General features: G+C 36.8%; 1 protein-coding gene across 15 annotated transcripts in view; it reads left to right on the top strand.

Moving 5' to 3' along the window:
- The window catches only part of LOC124644801 (coiled-coil domain-containing protein AGAP005037), a 300,925-nt gene that overhangs the window by 184,163 nt on the left and 100,750 nt on the right, over positions 1 to 16,012 (top strand). The gene's annotated exons all lie outside the window — the stretch shown is intronic.

The raw sequence follows: 16,012 nt of genomic DNA, 5'->3' as shown, positions 1-16,012 counted from the left end.
CCAGTAGAAGTAGTAGTAGAAGAGCTCGAACGCAGAACGCTCGATCGCGTGACTACTCTCTGTCTTATAGATCCCTAAGTCACTTCAAAAGAAATCACCTCTTTGCTGTTATCGCATCTCACCGCGCCGCTTAGCGCTCGCATCCAGATCACTCATATAGGACGCACCCTAATACTCGCATCGCCTCATCGCTTAATATGCCTACCACCGCGCCGTCTAAATGCGATCTAATTTGAAGCAATTAGTTCGCTGTGTTAAGACGGTCAACTGGCACAGATGAGCAACACCCACTTGGTACCCAATTCACTCTCTGTTGAATTATCTCAGACGCTTATTAATTAACGGCCGGTCCCGATATTGTATCTATCTATTGTTTTGCATATCTATAAGCGATAGGAATTTGCCATTGCATGTATGGGGCTCATGTCGAATTCTATCTCTCGTAAGCAAATGAAAAGATAGATACAATATTGCATTAGCTACTAGCTCGTCTACATGCGTCTCGCAGTCTAGAGTATCTGGTATTTCATCTAGATAAATCCGGTAGCTTTAGCGTGGATGCGTTACAGAATAGGCCAATAGGTATTCCACTCCATGAGTATCCATCCCACAGTATGCATGTTATAAAGATTAGGTACCATTACCCTTTTTTATCTTATTACGCATATTGTTTCTGTATCTACCCGTTGTAATTATAATGTATTGTCATTAAAACAGCGACGGAGTACCGGATAAAAATATATGTCTATAATAGCAATAAGCGATTTGTAATCAATAGCACTGGCATGCCTTTTGTGTTTGAAAGCTTTTGATGACCCGTGAAACAATAAGTGGGTCGATGATGAAACAGCTTTCAACGCATGTAGCTCAAATTAACGACACCAAACTCACATTTATTCTTAAACCAAAACGTACTTGGCTACACGAAAATCAAATGAACCCAAAAATTGTTGATGCAGTAGCTGGAAAATGCAACTAAAAATAATGTAATTAGGACATTGCATACAATCAGCATTGCTATTCAACGAATATGCTGGCAGTCTTCATGTCACGTCGGCCTATTAAAATGGGTGGGTGTAATATGGAGCCTAATTTAGTGTTTGTTTACACAGTTTTGCCTTCATTTTGATATTGATGTAGTTCCGGTCGCCCTCTGTTTTTAATTAACGGTGTCAGCTCTTGTAAACAGGGATTTTTTGTTCGAACCTCTCTTGCATTAGAGAGATGCAAGATGATGCGATCAAAGCCGATACCAATGCATGCCTGGAACAAAAATATGGAAAAAGCATCACACAACCAGTCTAAACCAGTATGAATCGCCTAAGAGCCAAATAAAATTATCGTTGAGTTATTATCCTAGGGATGAAAGGAGCAAATTTGTAAATATTTTATCATCTTAAACGCTTCCTAAAAAGTCTTATGAAATCTCATATCCGTCTCGCGAGAAAAGTGAGTCGGCAGTTAAAGGTCAAAGGTGACAAAAAATTGTTTATCATAAATATCTCGTTTCCTACACTAAAATTGCTCTACAAGGTGTCAAAAAATTATAGCTACACGTTACCCGATTTCGGAGCAAACTAGTTCGTCCTAAGAATAAACTAGGTCAGCCTAGACAAAACTATTTTGTACTGAAATCGGGTCTGAACGGTAACATACATACGAGTGCGTTCCATTTTTGAGTAATTAATAAGAACTTAATTAAACAGTCGACAATACACGAGGATATCAGACAAATACTTCACTGATTTTACTCAGAATCTCTTTTGCCTACTTAAGTTGTAATATAAAAGTAATTATACATAATTATGTACAATTAAGCCCCTTTTGCAAATGATTCGCCGAAAGGATTTTATGAAATTAAATGGTATTGGAAAATTCATACGTTTAATTATTTACGCTTGCAATATTTAAAATCGCTGATTCTACCCTACTTATCTATATTATGATCAGTAGGCTTGCCTGAAATACGTACGTACGTACGTACGTTTTTTGAGCTTTTGTAAACCTGCAGTAGTACTTCAAAAATCAAATAGGCTTTTGCAGGCTCTTATGAAACGTCACATTTGCACGGTTCCAAAAAGTTGGTCTCAAGGAGAAGAGCCGTCAAGAAACTCCATAGATACTCTTTTAAAAAGTAATATTTTCAAAAACATGATATTACATAACAATAGTAAGCTTATAAAATTATACAATGCAACTAAAAACAATACTTGGTATTACGAGCGCATTATTTTTCCAACACAAATATTAAGCGTGCTGTACTCCATCTGAGCTAAACTAAAGGTACAGGTAACTTTTCAGTAATTGTACAGTAAATAAATAAACTAAGTACGGCTTAATATAATGATTCAATGGATTAGATAATATTTAGGTATTAGATATTATAATGGGCGTGACGATAGGGATAAAAAAATAGTGATTTTAATTAATCCGCATTTTAGACGAGCAAAACATATTGGGCACGTGTTTTTATCACTAAGAGACGGAAAAATTCCTTTTTTTTATTCACCATGCTTATTACGAGTACATTGATATTAATAGAAACTGTTTGAGTTTTATGTTGTTTTTGTTTATTTAAGTACCCACTTTAATAGAGTTTAGGTGCACATTGTCTCATAAGCCACAGTGATCATCCAGGGAAATTCCAGTCTTTACCGGCTGCTGTGTTAGAAATTAATTAGATTAATGCCCATCTAACAGAATTAAGAAAACAATGTTTATTAATTCGAATCATTTTATTTTGACCACATCGTAGGCACAATGGTCACCATACTGAACTGCCTAACTAAGCATGGGTTCAATGCCCAGCTGTCAACATTTGTGTGATGGTCGTGTTGTTGGTTGTGATCCGGGGGATTAGCTTTTCATTTGTGATAGCAAATATACCCATAGCATAAGCTAATCTTACCAATGGACTACTCCAACGTGTGTGAAAGGTGTGCCGATATTATAATTGTTTATAATACTGCAAAAGTACCGACGTGAGCTGTTGCTGGGGAGTTTGTTGCGCCACTTCTTCTTCCCAGCAAAATCACATATGAAGACGTGAAGGGTGGGCGTTTTGGAGGCTGTCTTTTGTAAATTTTGAACGTTCAAACAGTGCTGTTTTACAACCAAGTTGAATGATTTTTGATACTGATTTTCTTTTTATGCTAATCAATGAAGTGCAGATGTGGTAAGGTGGTAAATAATTGAACTGTTCCACATAGCACTGTTAATGTGTATTCTGACTGCGTTTTCCCCATATAATAATCCAAAAACATTTTTAAAACGAAAACATGTATTCCTCGTTAGGCAGGCAATCGGTATAGGCACTTACCTAGTTTTTTAGGATTACGTAATATACTAGGAACTCTCATAATTTAGCCGTATTTTCTGCGCGTCCGTCCGTACGCGCTTAATCTCAGTAACTATTAGCACTAGAGAGCTGAAGTTTGGTACCAACTTGTATGTCAATAAAGCCGACAAAGAGGTAAAATAATAAGCGGAAAAATTTATTTACCGTGGCACACTCAAGGAGGGAGTGATTTTTTTATCATTCCAATCCTAACGTGTGATACATTGTTGGCTAGGTATTTAAAAATGAATAGGGGTTTACTAAAATCGTTATTTTAATAATTTTTATATTTCCGGAAATAATCGCTCCGAAAGTTGAAAAAAAATGTTGAACCATTTTTTTTTTCTTAGCCTCTCACACACCCCTCGATCTTTTGAGTCTTCCCACCAATCTAGCTTGAAGGCATCCAGATCGTCCCGCCGTCTCTTCCGGGGCCTACTCCGCCTGCGATGGCCATCCTGTGCTAGCCACTGGGTGACGATGTTGGCCCATCTGTCAGGATGCATTCGACTGTTGAACCATATGTTGAAAAAATATGGAAAATGTCTCAAATGTACTTTATAAAGACTTTCTAAGATAATTATTTTGAATAAAATATCATCATCATCATCATCAGTCTATCGCAGTCCACTGCTGGACATAGGCCTCTCCAAGTGGAATAATATATACTTTTTACATATTTTATAACCCTGGATGAGTGAACGTACCTACTTATCTTATTCTCCTCAAAAAAATATACCTGTCGAAATCAGTTCACCGAATCCCAAATTACGACCAAAAACCCAACAAACAATACGATAGAACATACCTACGTTTTAACAAATAAGCAGCCCTATATAATAATTTCACATTTTAAACATTTTTTGGGAGTTGACAAGTGTGAGCTATATAACAGGGAAACTGGGGATGCCTACACTGAGCGTGGCCCGACACGCTCTTGACCGGATTTTCACTTTCACCCGTAATGTACGCTGCGCTTTTCACCAAAGCGCCGCGTGCGAATATTATACACCATAGTCACATGCAAGGGTATTGGGTAGTTGACTAGGTCAAAAATAAATTACGTTGTCATATTCATTTATTTAAATGCTACTACAAATATATTAGATATAATTAGCACTTTTTCGCTAGATACGGGGAATTAGGTTGTTACTTAGTTTAGGCAAATCATGCATCAGCACTTATTAAGAATTAAGCAAAAGATTGTAAAATTATGTACAAGGTGAATATTAATATAAGATTTATTTATTTATTTAGTAGTGCTTCTCAAAATAATGTCACTTTCATCTATCGTTTTTATGGAATAAGTAATTGATTTAATTTCTTAATCGATACTGCTAAATAAGTAAACAATTTGACGTGAAAAATCTGTGACGTCATAGCTTTCGTTTTCATACATATTGCAGAGTAAACGTTTTGACAGTTCAATTAAACTAATGAATTTGGCTCGTTGAAAACTACCGTATTGCATTGATTCCATACATAGCTAAAATGTAAATATTAAAATAAGAGCTGAAGAGTTTGTGTGGTTGAAAGTGCTAGCGTACTGTAGGTTTTATTGTGTTACATTTTATACGGATGGAGGAAAAGTTCCGTCGATCGACGCAGGAAATGGCCAGTTAAATCTTTCTCCTGCTAGTACTATAAACGAGAAAATCTGTATGCTTGGATGTGGTTATTTGGTTACCACGCAAAAGCGACTAGATGGAGTCTGATGAAACGTGGAAATATTTTTTTTTTAACTTATAAATTATCAGAAAAACATATGGGTACTTAGTACGTTTTTCCGGGCGCGAGAAATTTCCTTGAAAAGCGGATGAAACAGGTAGCAGCTGGTATAAAATAATAACTATGTGTACCAATGTAAATACTCGTAAACAACAAATTCTATGAAGCTCTTGAACTAATAACACCGAATACAAAAAACAACAGATAGTCCTTTGTTCTTTTAACAAATAGTGCCCCGTGATTTCACCCGCTTCTTGCCTTCAGAGTTACCTGTAGAGCTAGCTTATCCGTACTTTCTATTTCATTTTGCTCAACCTTGTGCCATTCTAAACGTGATTAATAGCCTGTAGGGCAAATAAAGTCTGTAGTATTTTTTATGAAGTTTTTTAAAACTATTTATTTAGCTATGTCTAAGCAATGCTGATGCGCATACTTAGTATAAGCACCGATGTGTGTTTACGAACCATTGAAATGAAAAACATACCTACATACAATTATTTACTCGTAATTTTAATAAAAGTAAGCAATTGAAAAATTCGCAAAAACATTTTGGCATTTCCTAAAACTAATCTATTTTTCAGTTTAAAATACCTGTACATGAAAATAAAGTAAACAAGAGAATTCAAATACTAAAAGTTTAATCCCTATTGCACGTTGTACAATATTTATCTACAACATAGTTTTTAACGACTTCCCAAAATTCGGAGAGTTTTAATGTGAATTTTAGTTTTATTGAATTTTTTAGTTTTCTTTTTTGCGCTTACCTTTATTTACCATCCGATTGGTATCAAAAAGTTTTTATGTAAAGGGTTGGTTATCTATCACTATCGTCAAGTCTATGATCTGATGATGGAGGCCATGAGAAATCGAAGGTTATTCTCAAAAAAATATACCTGTAGAGTACACGCATGCGCGCTTCGAGAAGACCTTGACGCTCAAACTCTAAATTGGATAGGAGGTGTATAAATCGAATATTTTTTTAAAGTCATTAGACTTAATTAATTAGTTAAAAAATAAATATAAGTCTAATGTCATTACAGAGTCATTCTAATGGTTGCCCGGGTAAATGGGTTGAGGAGGTCAGATAGGCAGTCGTTTCTTGTAAAGCACTGGTACTCAGCTGAATCCGGTTATTCTGGAAGCCAACCCCAACATAGTTGGGAAAAAGGCTCGTAGGATGATGTTGTCATTACAGAACTGTTAAGACTTAAAGTTGACCTGAAGATGGTGAAAACAGAGAGACTAGGATCTCCCCAACAGCATGTACCAACTTTTTGTTTTTGGGCAAATACAAAACTTTTTAACTTAACTTATAAAAAATTCTAGGTACTTCTAAAAACATTCAAAAGCAAATAAAAATTAAAGCAGTGTTTGTAAAAAAAAGCTATAGTTAAATTGCATGGGTTTTAAAACAAAGGGTTATTATAATATGGTATGATATCCTGTCATATCCCAGTCGCCCATGCGAAGAAGACTTATACCGGGCTGCGAGAATGTTCGGAAGAGTTCCCGCGACCTTGGAACGCAAAAGGTTCCAAAAGAAACGTGGAGGGTTTTGGTAACAAGACTTGACAGTTGACACCTCCCACTGCACCCACAGCATGAACGGTCATTAGATTCACCAAAAAAAAAACAGATTTTTTGGACAATGCTACGACGGAATAAATATATAAATATTGGGACACCTTTGTAACTTTGTAAGTTACCATGGTACCATGGTAAGTTATTAATTAACTCTTGTTATGGGTGCTAACACAAATGATAAACTACACATAAAATACGTATTTATTAATACAAATTATAACACCCAGACCACGGCCAACAAGCGTGCTCATCACATAAATGTCGACCGTACCGGGAATCGAACCCGGGACCTCAGTCCGGCATGGTGACCATTGCGCCACCGAGGTCGTCAATACAGAAAAAGTGTGAAATGAACAAGAAATCATTCTAAGTCATCATCTCTGCTCGCCGCCTTACATAATAAAGTCGTCATAGTCGAAAGACGTCCACTGGTTTACAAAGGCCTCCCCCAAAATGGGGAGAGTTACCCATACTCGGCACGTACTGCACATGCGTGTTGGGGAGCGTAGTGTGGGATGTTTTTTAGCCCCCAAATTCAATTCTAGACAAATAAAAAATATTACGGGAACCTAAACAATGCACCATCTAGTACTAGATCCTCAAATACAGAATTTAAAATTTAGGGCAGACTTACAAGGTCGCTGGGTGAACAATTGAGCATATTGTAATTGTGCGTTACAATTGGAATATCAACAATATAACTTAGCTACCCTGGATTTTTAAGTACTAGAACTAATAGAAAAACTAAAAAGTTACTACGAAAAAGTTTCAATAAATTCCGGCTAACCGCTATCGAGCAAGCGTGCCCTATATATTTCACCTTTAATGTCATTATCAAACATCCGTCTTACATACCTGGCCAATTTTAATTAGGTCACTCAATATGTATAACTACCGGAAATCAGTCACAGTTTAAACAGCAACAAAATCCCTTTAAATCTGTGTATTTTGTTTATAAACAGTGAATAAAAAAATATTTTCTGCAGTTTAGGCAGTTTTTGAAAAAATACCTTTTTTTAAACCAATATATAACGCAACATAATTGTAATTTGCACGAAATAACTAAGTACCAATTACAAATAAAACATTATTTTTCGTTTTTCACAACATAACAAAATATAAAAGATGATAACTTAATTGGGAAAAGCGTTACACGTGCCACTCAAATCATAAAATCAATGTGGGTACGAGGGTATATAACCCAGCGTTTCCCTGCACTAGTTGCATTTTCCCGAGCGAAGGTCTCGCAGCACTAGCTGGAGTCAATGTTGTGTGTTTGTAAACCCTGAGCGCCAGTGTAACAACCAACGTTCTCCCGAGCTGACCTCCCCGCGCCAGCCGCCAGAGCCAGCCCAGCCACTCACTAGATAGGACTCTAGGACAGTTGACGTTCCCATTTTAAAATTTCCTAAAAATTATTTTCGATCTAAAGTTTTAATTCTGTGTTTTTTCGAAAGTGTTTATTCTAAAAAAGTTTCTAAAATTATTTTTTGTTTTAAAGTTTCAATTCCGTATTTCTAAAATACGAATTCTAATTTTTTTCAATTATTGTCGTGTTCTAATTTTGATTTTTTTTTCCAATCCCGTAATTAAAGGACAATGGGCACAAATATATGGGACCTGGTATACCCCACCAATAGCGAAATGTTTCTCCATTCTGAGATATAGATAAAAAACTGTGCAAAGGTTAAACTAAAGTTAACTTAATAATCTATTAATATCTCAAGTTTTTGAAGGAAAAACTAATTTCCGCTAAGTGTAAGTCTCCTGAGTCCTACCTGATGTGCCCACTAGGGTCCATAATTGTTACTATTATTTAGCATTTCAACCTTATACTGTACCAACTGGATATTGGGCATAATGATAAACCCCACCAATAACAAAGTCATACATATCGATGGATAGGTCTAGCTTTGTTCTATTGTTTGTTCGTTCAAATTTTAATAGAAAATTAAATACTTGATTCATTGCGTTTAATAGGTTTATAACAAGATGTATAAAAACTTACCAAGTAACATCATTAAAAAGTAACTATTTTTAACTGAGGTATGTGTATGGAACTTGGTACTTATTCAGATCTCACTTCTTTTATAGGCGAAGCATTCCCATATTATCGAACTTGGCAGTCTTTCACATTTTTGTTTTGAGTGGGATAATTTCTTAGTGTATGGTTTTCGTTTTTTCATCATGCTCGCCCTCGACGTTTTCTATTATTTGATTCTGGTTGCAATTGCCAGCATTCTGGCATTATTTTTTGTTGCTATTAGTAGATGTAATGTTTTAAAAGTCCTGGAATCCATCCCCTTCTGCGTGTGGTTGTACTATAGATATTGTCTATGGTGTGAGGTAGAAGTGCCGCCTTCTGAAGCAGATGTCGAGGCTGGCCGCATTGAATTTATTGAATTACAAGAGAGAGGTAAGTTTTTAAAATAATATTTTATGCCTTCAGCAAATTTTAAATTATTCAATACAATTAATTTTGTCAATCAATTAAAATACAATTAATTTTGATAAAAAAAATCTATGTTTGATATACCTATATTATTGCCCGTGCATTTTGGCACAGCTTAAAAAGTTTCATTATTTTACATGTAAAAAAGCTCGCAGCGCCAAAAAAGTTCCTGACACAGCGAATTGCATAGTTTGCAAAGCTACAAATTGTGCTAATGCAAGATATAATTGGCATCTGTTCTAGTCCATTCAGGTTAAATATTTCATTTTCAAGAATATTTCCTAATAAATTCTTTACTTTTACTACTAATCGATCTAAGTATGTTTGATCCTCAGCTAATCAGAATATCTCCAAAAAAGCAAGGTCAAATGAGATGCTTCTTCAAGAAACAGCTAATAAAAAAAACCTTGAATATTCCGTTTCCAAACCTCAAAAAACATTTCTTTAAAATTTTAAAGTTCTTCGAATGGACTATAACAGAGATTTTTTAAATGGCTGAAAGCGACATTCCTTAGCAATTAATTAATTTCATAAGTAGATTTACATATCGGTATATTTATTTACTATTTTATGACACTCAGTCAGGGTTGATCATATCAGCTATACGAAAATAAAAAAACAAACAGTACGGGGATAAATTATACAGTAAAAAAAAACATTTTTTTCCACAACAAACAAAGCGATTACTGAAAAAGGTGTGGGCTTCGATTTAATAAGCCCGCTCTATTTTCAGTACCGCCTCGTCTTGCTTAGCTAATTATTAACGGCTTAAATTTTTTCTTAATCATAATCGGAGGAAAATTTTTGTATCGAGATTTCTTCACATAGGTATTAAGTATAGGTACGATTTGCAAAACAACTAAGCGTATCGACAGTCACTTGGTGGTTTTTCCGACGGCCCGACGACGGCCATACGAAAAATCAACCTAGTTTAGGTATCTGCTATCTAGGTCAACAGGAAAGGTGATTGAAAGAAGGATGATGAAGGCTCAAAAAACATATTTTTTGAGTTTTCATCATTGTTTGTAGGCATAATATGCCAGACGCCAGCATATCAAGCTACTCCAATCTGGAAGAAGCTAGATAGGATGGCGTCTTCACCCATGCGAAATACAAGTTGTTAGTACATACTTATGTACTAAGTCTCGGATCTGGGTTCGGCCTGGTTGTCTGATACTCAACATCAGACATACAATTGACGACCTCGATGGCGCAATGGTCATCATGCCGGACCGCCGAACCTGAGGTCCCGGGTTCGATTCCCGGTTCGGTCGACATTTGTGTGATGAGCATGCTTGTTGGCCGTGGTCTGGGTGTTATGATATGTATTTATAAATATGTATATATGTAGCTATATGTAGTTTATCAGTTGTGTTAGCACCCATAACATAAGTTAATAAATAACTTACCATGGGGCTAACCGACCGTGTGTGAAAAAGGTGTCCCGACATTATTTATTTATTTATTTACAATTAAATGACCATGGGAACCTAGAAGGGTTTTGACTATGAAATCATTACAAAAAGTTGAGATAAAAAATAAGCTGCGCGCCATACATAAAGGGGGCGAAATTGGGAATTGGGAAACCCCTTTGGTTTCATGATCTTCAGCATCATCATCCTAGCCGTGAGACGTCCACAGATTTCCAAAGGCTAAAAGTAGTGGTAACTAAAGGGTTAGTTAGAAGCTGCCTGCCTACCACTACTTTTAGCCTTTGCTAAATGTAGCCGTCCTACGTCTCTACTCGACAACCTTTCAAGAAGTCGAGTCAGACTACCCGCATATTGCAAATTAAACAGTCGGCCGACAATCCGATAGTAGGCAAAAAATGTAAAGAAAGTCTTGAGTCCAATCGAATTTCCATACTGATTAAATGAACCCAAACAAACTATCGGCCGACTAAAAGCTTGCAGTGTACAGGCACTCCAAAAGAGATATCCGAAATTTCGTTTTAAAAATGTTTTTATACCCAACCTTTTAAAATAATAAATGCAATTTTAAAACGAAGGCTGCGCGAGGTCCAGTTTATGCTTAAATTCAATATTCTAATTCTCAATTAAGAGCACTTAAATGCTAGCGATATGGCTGCTTGTATGTTCTCGGCTTAAGGTCATGGCACACATGAACCACATGGCATTTTTCAGCCCCATCCCATCTATTAAATAACTTTAATGGTTCATTTGAACATTTTAAAACTTTAATATAAAGAATCAACGGCGAGTTAATAGCGAGTTGAGAGCCTATGCAGATTATATGCGTCAAAAATCAAATTCGCCTACACACGCATATTTCGAAAGCGCTCTAAACAAAGAAAAACTCTGAACTTCTGAACGATACGAGACGCGCGTGCGCATATTTTTTGAGTTTCTTTTCTTACTGCCACTATTGGCTGGGCAGATGAATATGAAGTTGCTGCTTCAGCATTATTTGCTTCAAGAGCCAGGAGGCCTTTTACCAAGGTTTTTTTTAAATAATGTATTCCGCATAGCGGTTGTCTCCTCAAATCTTAAGTAATAATTTATCTCTTTATTTCAAAACGCTTTCCGGCCCTCAGATGTCAGGTGCTTGGGGCACCTGACGTCTGAAAGAGAAAACTCTGATATCAGGCCGTAGCTCACTCGATAAGAAGAAATTAGAACGTTTTTCACACGGTAAACTCATCCATCGTTTTTCTTTGGTTTGAAAGAAAAGAAAGATAGAAAAATTATTTATTCTTGCGCAGACGCACACGCATCACACACAATGAGATTTTTTTTAACAAAAACAAGATTAAAAAAAAAAACTTACTAATTAAACACAAACCATCGAAACCACACAACACGTTAATAACGCCCTCCCATTGGCTACAATTCACCTAGAACTGTTTTTCATTGGCCTTCCCCTGTATACGATAGCTCAATCTTGTTTAAATCTCCCTTACTTCTTCGAACCATTATCTTGTCCGCGTGGTTGAGAAAGAAAATTTCGCTCGATCTCTTTGCTCTACCAAACCTTTTAATTTTTTAACTGGCCTAGTAGAACCGCTTCTATTGAGCGGATAGTGATGTTTCGTATTTGCATACCCATATCAAATTGTATTCGCGAACAAAATCTTCGAGACTGCGGCACTGCCCAAAACTAAAGAAGGACAAAACGTAGGCGAGGTATTTTCCTTGGCTGTGCACTTCTTTGTCTCGATTTGTGAATTCTTTCAAAATAACTGATACATTATCAGGTTTGACGCTCGGAAGGTGATATGCCTTCGGCCATGCTGCCCTAGTAGTATCCAGCATTTGCTGGGATGGAGGACCCTGTCACACGTATAGCAGTTTCATTGAGATGTGCTCGTGTGCGATTTAGGTTATCAACGAAGGAATGAAAGAATGCTGCAGCTGCGAAAGCTGGGCGTATAAGTTTTCAACCTAGCTATCAGCTAGTGGCAGTTATTACCACATTGTTGCCTCATTTCCCCAATCGGTGGGGGTGAGGGTATCTTTAGGCATATTTTCCGCTGCAACAAATGACGTGTCCGGACCTACAAGTCTTTTTCAACGGCCATTCTAGTGTTATTATTTTGACGTATTTATAACTGAAGAAAGGCTGATTGTCGAAAATGGCGGCTGTTTCAAAGAAGAACAGCCAACTGCGCGTGATTATAGTGCACTGACATATGCGCAGACACAGGCGCACTCTCTGTTCCCCTACTCTATAATTTGATGCTTTTCTACCTACCAAAAAACACCAATTTCTGCACCAATAGAAACAACCACGTCACGCGAAATAGGCAAAAATATTACTACCAACCAAAAAATATATTGCGGATTGACCTAGTTTTTACTATTGAACTACTTTGGGTGGCATTCATGGAGGAAATTTTAAGAAGACTTTTTTAAAGGGATGGCCTAGGCTGATGACAATATGATGATGATATGCAGACTATTTAGTCGGCCCTTGATAGTGATTTTTTTTTGAAAATCGTGAGTTCACTCAAAGTTTTTAGTCGGTCCATACCGAACATATACTAAATCGTTGTTACGTGTTTACTTCCATTCATCTTCATACTGATTTATGACCAAAAATCAAGTATCGGCCGGTCAAATCATTGTAGTGTGCGCGCACTCTCAAGTTTGAATAGCTCTTTCAAGCGTTCCTTTAATTAAAGTTATTGAAAAATCATTAATTTATTATACATTGACTTAGTTTTTTTACTCATTAAGCTACTTTTGGTGTAGCTCATGTAGGGGATTTGAGAAAGAAATTTCACGGAAGACAGCCTTCGTTCTGCAGTGGAAAGCAATAGGCTGATAATAATACGATGACGATCTAACTAAATACTTTGAGTGGGGTCGTTTTAAAAGCTCTCCCGAGTGCTCCTTCCATGAAAGTTATTGACAAATTGTTAAGACTTGTTTATTGAGATATGTCTTATTTGACTTGCATTTAGACTGGTTATATCGAGTGGATATTTTGCATACGCATATTAAAGCGTGTTTTAAGACTAAAATCTTTGAGATTGCGTGCATTGACCAAAACTAATGAAGAATAGAAAACGGGATAGACTAAAGAAGTGCTGTTGTGCGATTTAGGACATCGACGAAGGAATGAAGGGATCTTATCGCCGCAGAAACTGCGAAAGCTAGGTGTATAAGTTCTTAACGTATTAGCTAATGGTAGTTATTGCCACATTATTGCTTTATTTCCCCAAACCGTGGTTTTATCTTTAGGCATATTGTCCGCTGGAACAAAATGGTGTGTCCGGCACACCAGCGGAAAATACCTGCTAGTCTTTTCTTACGGCCGTTTTCAATATTCTATTCGTATATTAACCAGTGTTATAATTTTGACGTATTTCGTGGCTGCAGCCATGCAGACGGTTGACCACGGCGGCTGTTCTCGAAGAAGAACAGCCAGCTGCGCATGATTATAGTAAACTAACATATGCGCAGACACAGGTGCACGGTGCACTCTGTCTTCCCTTAATCTCATAGTCTGATGGAACTGGCCGTGGAGCGGAGTGGGATATTAAAATTTGATGTTTTCCACCTATCATAAATAAGTCTTCCGACCGATCCACGACTCCAAAACTTTATTACTTATTGAACTATCTTTAGGAGTCGTTCGTGTGGGGAATTCGAGGATATTTCACTGGCCTACGTTCGGCAGTAGACGTCAGTAGCAACTTTGAGTGGCTAGTTTTAAAAGCTTTTCCATATGCTCCTTTCATAAAAAATACAGTTTTTAAGACTAGAAAAGAATATATAAAGACAATTTTTATTACATAGGTATTCGCGTATAGGAAAATTATATTCCTTCCTGCTATCGTTTTATCTAGAGCAATCACAAGTAATTCAAGTAGCATTTTCCATAAAGGTTGTTTTTAACCTCAGTATCTATAATTTGTTGTTCACAGGATAATAGGGCTTCGTTGAAGTTCTATTCAGTAACAGAAAATTACCTTCCTACCTTATGCTATAAATTGATAACATTGATTACCTTCTAAGGTTGCTTATTGGATCCTGAAAGTAAGTAGCCTGAAAGAAATTGCAGCTCGATATTTTATTTGCTAAACAACTTCATTTGAATGTCAACATCTCCCCCACAAGGACGAAAATTGGCCTTGTTCATAATGGTTTAAATTTCAAATCCCTTCTAATTTTGATATTATTTTAAATCATCATCTGCCTAGCCTTTTCCCAACTCCATATTTTGGGATCGGCTTCCAGTCTAGCTAGATGCAGCTGAGCACCCATGTCTTAAATGACTTCCTCAACCCACCAGTTACTCGTGCAACCCGATAACCCTTTGTATGACTGGTTGTCTTTTTAGCTTCTGACTACCCGTAATGACTGCCAAAGATATTCAAATGAAAGCTGGTATCTACCAATTTATCACGCCTTCCAAAACATGAACAACAACCTTCGATCGATTCCTTCTTCGAAGATTTACTGATACGCGCGGCATTGACTTAGCCACGAGCCCTGCTTTCTATTATTAATCTTCTTCTTTATTACTATAAATCTGATAGAAAATTATTTGAAAGTAGCATTGATCCAGATCTGAGTCTACGTTTTCGGAGTTTCATTTCAGGCGCCACAACATCTATCAAACTTAACTAATGATGATCTATTGGAAACTCTTCATCAATCAATAAGTTTGTTGGTTAGGGCGCGTTGGTGCTGTGCAATAAACGCGAATAAAGCTATTGATGACATGACAGCTAAAGCGACTGAATAAATTTCAATGTACGATCATTCATGGGATTGTTTAAACAAGGTTGTTGATTTTGCCTACAAAGGGATAGTAGGATATTAGCTGCACAATGGTGTGAAACTCCAACACCCACCCATTGCAGTTTATACTTATATACCTAAGCTCGTTTACTGGTTTAGAAACTATCTGCGCATTATACTTGTATGACATTGTGTATTCTTTTGAAGGTGGACTTTAAACAATGATTGAAGGCAAGCCTATCTGGTGTGATCTATAGCTTGACTGCTGAAAGCTGATATCAGACGCGTTCACTCTAGTGAATGCTGCCTTACTTTTCTTTTACTCCATGTTTATGCGACTAGGCTCGAATGACAAAAATATAAACTGAGCAGACGCAGGTCAACCAAGGGCTTTATCCACTGCTTAACCAGCCTTTCCCTAATGTCCTATTTTTTATGCCTTAGTCCGAGGGAGAAGTTGCTTTTGTATTTAAACTGTTCATTTTACTTTAGCTCGACGTCCAGTCGTATCGTAATGAATGATGCCAATACCCAACCTCGTTAGATCATTTCACTAATAAATTCATTCCGCATTCGTGTTTCATTTCATAATCAGACCTTTCATTTCTAGTGAAAGGTATCGAATGAAGAACAGAAAATGAAGCGTCTGATATCAGTAAAAGGGGTCTCGATTTTGATTCCCGAGGCTAGCCGAAAATGCTT

The sequence above is a fragment of the Helicoverpa zea genome, chromosome 31 (genome assembly GCF_022581195.2).
Source record: "Helicoverpa zea isolate HzStark_Cry1AcR chromosome 31, ilHelZeax1.1, whole genome shotgun sequence".
NCBI lineage: Eukaryota > Metazoa > Arthropoda > Insecta > Lepidoptera > Noctuidae > Helicoverpa > Helicoverpa zea.
Note: the sequence above shows the minus strand (reverse complement) of the source record. Positions and strands in the feature narration are given on the sequence as shown.